The sequence below is a fragment of the Beta vulgaris genome, chromosome 2 (genome assembly GCF_026745355.1).
Source record: "Beta vulgaris subsp. vulgaris cultivar EL10 chromosome 2, EL10.2, whole genome shotgun sequence".
Taxonomy (NCBI): domain Eukaryota; kingdom Viridiplantae; phylum Streptophyta; class Magnoliopsida; order Caryophyllales; family Amaranthaceae; genus Beta; species Beta vulgaris.
Window position 1 is genome coordinate 30,104,099 of NC_079203.1, and position 4,355 is coordinate 30,108,453.

A 4,355-nucleotide genomic window follows, 5' to 3' on the forward strand; every position below is an offset into this window, starting at 1 on the left:
GGGGAGAGCTGGAGATGCTGGGCAAGGGTTGGGGAGGGTGGACAGGGTGTTGGGGAGGGTGGGGAGGGTGTGCGTGGTGGTGCGGAGGGTGCTGTTTTTACTTGAATTTGCTTGTCTTAATTCATAATATGTGATTAATGTGTAACTCTTTTAGTGATTATGTGATTAAATGTTAAAAACTCACTTAGTCGCATAATCCTCTTTTGATGTAGCACATTGATGTCGAATGATCATGCGTAATCTTATTTGCATAACTCATGTCCACTCTTTTAGTTAAATTTGCTTTTCTAAATTGATTTATTTTAAAATGTGCAATGTAGGTTTTATTTAATTGTAGAAAAAGAGACTAAGCAAGGCAAGTAAAATTCCAACTATCTTTTCTCTCTTTATTTCTCGCCACTTGTGTTAAGAGGTAACTAGTTTAATTTATTTGCATGTATTATTTTTTGTTTGATTTGTTAATGAGCTTGGATAAAGTTGTCTTGTCATTTTAGGCATTTTCCCGTCCAATTGATACTTTTGGATTCATTGAACCCTAAATTCATTTTAAACATGATAACATAAGGTATTATATAACTAGTGTGTAGATTTTTAGGTTTGCATTAGTTGTTGGTCGAATTTCGGGAACGTAAATGTGATTTTAAGCCTATTTCGCCCTTTTACCGTCCAATTTGTACTTTTGGAGTCATGATAATATAAGGTATTATATAACTATTGTGTCGATTTTTAGGTTTTCATTAGTTTTTGGTTCAATTTCGGGAACGTAAATGTGATTTTAAGCCTACTTCGACCTTTTCCCGTCCAATTTGTACTTTTGGAGTTATTTAACCCAAATTATTTTTGAACATGATAATATGAGGTATTATATAACTAGTGTTCATTTAGGTTTTCGTTAGTTGTTGGTAGAATTTCAGGACCGTAAATATGATTTTAGGCCTATGTCGGCTTTTTCTCGTCTAATTTATACTTTTGGAGTCAGTTAACCCAAAATTCATTTTGAACATGATAATATGAGGTATTATATAACTAATGTGTAGATTTTTAGGTTTTCATTAGTTTTTGTTTAAATTTTGGGAACGTAAATGTGATTTTAGGCCTATTTCGGCCTTTTCCCGTCCAATTTGTACTTTTGGAGTCATTTAACCCCAAATTCTTTTGAACATGATAATTTAAGGTATTACATAGCTAGTTTGTACATTTTTAGGTTTTCGTTCGTTGGTCAAATTTCGGGAACGTAAATGTGATTTTAGACCTATTTCAGCCTTTTCTCGTCCAGTTTGTCTTTTTGAGCCATTTAACCACGAATTCATTTTGAACATGATAATATGAGGAATTATATAATGAATGTGTAGATTTTTAGGTTTTTATTAGTGCTAGTTGTATTTCGGGAACGTATATCTGATTTTAGGCCTATTTTGGCCTTTTCCCGTCCAATTTGTACTTTTGGAGTCATTTAATCAACCCCAAATTCTATTTTAACATGATAATATGAGGTATTATATAACTAGTGTGTAGATTTTTAGGTTTTCGTTAGTTGTTGGTCGAATTTCGGGAACATAAACGTTATTTTAGGCCTATTTCGGCCTTTTCTCGTCTAATTTATACTTTTGGAGTCATTTAACCCTAAATTCATTTTGAAAATGATAATATGAGATATTATATAACTAATGTGTACATTTTTAGGTTTTCATTAGTTGTTGGTTGAATTTCGGGAACGTAAATGTGATTTTAGGCCTATTTCTGCCTTTTCCTGTCCAATTTGTCCTTTTCGAGTCATTCAACCCCAAATTCTTTTTTAACATGATAATATGAGTGATTATATAACTAGTGCGTAGATATTTAGGTTTGCGTTAGTTGTTGGTCGAATTTTGGGAACGTAAATGTGATTTTAGGTCTATTTCGGCATTTTCTCGTCTAATTTGTACTTTCGGAGTCATTTAACCCAAAATTATTTTTGAACATGATAATATGAGGCATATATAATTAGTGTGTAGAATTTTAGGTTTGCATTAATTGTTGGTCGAATTTCAGGAACTTAAATGTGATTTTTGGCATATTTCGACCTTTTCCCGTCCAAGGGTGGGGGAGGGGTTTTTAGGGGTGGGGGGGTATGGTGGGGAGCTTGGAAGTGGGCAGGTGTGGGGTTGGGAGGTATGGGTGGGTAGAGGTGGTCTATGCACCTCTGCCCACTCTGCACATACCCCCACCCACCTCCCCACACCACCCCTGCCCACCTCACACCTCCCAAACCCACACCTCCCCACCCCTCCCACACCCACCTCCCCACATCTCCCTCAACCCTTTACCCACCCCTGCCCACCCCCTACACCCCTGCACACCCCTCCCCTACCTCATCCCACCTCCCTCACCCCTTACATACCCCTACCCCACCTCCCCTCCCCCACCCTCTGCACAATCCTCCTCCACCTCCCCCTACACACCCATCCCCCACCTCTGCCCCACCATCAACCCCTGCCCACTCCTCCCCCACCCTTGCCCACCTCCCCCCCCTGCACACTCTTGCCCACCCTGCACACTCCTCCCCACCTCTGCACATCCCTCCCCCACCCCTGGACACCCCTCCCCCACCCCTTTCCCCTTAGTGCAGCTTGACAATTTTTTTTTCCTTGAACTATAAATATTAATGTAATATTTGGTATAATTTCAGGTAGATAGTTGATTTGCAAAGGACGGAGAGCTCGGGTAGTGAATACACTACCGAGGATGAGCTGTATGATGAGAGAAAGGAACAAGACAAAGGTGATATGGAGGATGAGATCTTGATGGTGAATTCTTTACTAGGCTTGATAAAGAAGAGGATGAAAATCCTATGATGGGAAACGATTACGTGCAAGACCGACCACTCAATGAAGAGGTATGTGCACGAAGCTCAAGAATTGGTAGGATTTCATCGGAGACAAAAAAGAGAAAAGGAAGGGGACCTACAAAGTCACTAGGGAAACACACCCTAATGACTTTGGAGTATGATCATTAAAGAGGTGCTTGAGGGCTTGAATAAGTGTTTATGGGAGGATACTATGGCAAGGTTCACGTACAATAACGTTTACTTTATTCATTATTTAGTTATATGTAAGTGTAATATTAATGATGTCATATAAATTACAACAATTGCAGAAAGTAATAAGTGAAATGCATTTTGTTGTAGAATCTTTTCAATACCGAGGATGATGAAGCAAAGAAGAGCCTATTTCTATCTGTCGTTGCCCACAGATTCAGAGATTTTAAGGCTAAGGTAGTGTCTGGATGGGTCACTAAGCAGAAGTTGTAGGTACGAAGAAGAAGAAGATATACAGTGTAGAAACGCCATCCGGTTCTCATGCTTCACAGGATGCATCAGCCGAGCCTTTCAAATTACCATTTCAGATTTGGAGGAACATCACACTGCAGAGTGGGAGGCATTTGTTGCCAAAAACACTACCCCACAAGCTATTGTAAGAATATTATACCAATATCTAACTACACTTAGCTCCAATTTTTTTTGTATAAACTTTGTTTGTAAATTATGTTTTAGGCAAGGCGTGAGTAGTGCGAGTGCAAAAGCACGTAAGTATTATCATCATTTGGGCGCGCATTTGTACAATGAGGTGAGAGAGAAGTGGATGTGCGCCCATTATCCCAATAACGAGGTCGACAACGGCAACAAAGACTAGCTCAACCACCACAACTACATAGGCTCGCCAACCATATAGAGTCCTCGATTGGTGGTGTTTGATGCATGGGGTTGATGATAATTAAGGGAAAAAGAGTGTTGCTTGATCTCGGTACACAACAGATAGCCAACGCCATTGTAAGCAAACAAAAAATGTTATTTTGCTTATATTCCAAGTGATGTAACCCCAATTTTGTGTTGAATATGAGAATATGAGGAGATAGTTAATATTTACAATAATCATGTCCACATCTTCAAATTATATGAATTTTGGGAACGTAAATGTGATTTTAGGCCTATTTTGGCCATTTCACGTGCAATTCATAGCTTTTAAGTTATTTAACCCCAATTTCTTTTTGACTATGACTATATAAGGTATAATATAATTATTGTGTAGATTTTTACCTTCAATTTTGTTATTGGTCGAATTTTGGGAACTTAAATGTTATTTTAGGCCTATTTTGACCATTTCACGTCCAATTCATAGCTTTTGAGTTATTTAACCCAAATTTCTTTTTATAATGTTATATATGGCATAGTATAACTTTTGCATTCCCGAAAATTTCTCTCTTATCCTTATGTAGATTGGCTTGAAGGACAAAGAGGCATCTGGTGAGTTCACTCCTAAAGGACACATCGATACGTTGCACGAGGCTTTAGGACGGGACCACAATGGACACGTCAG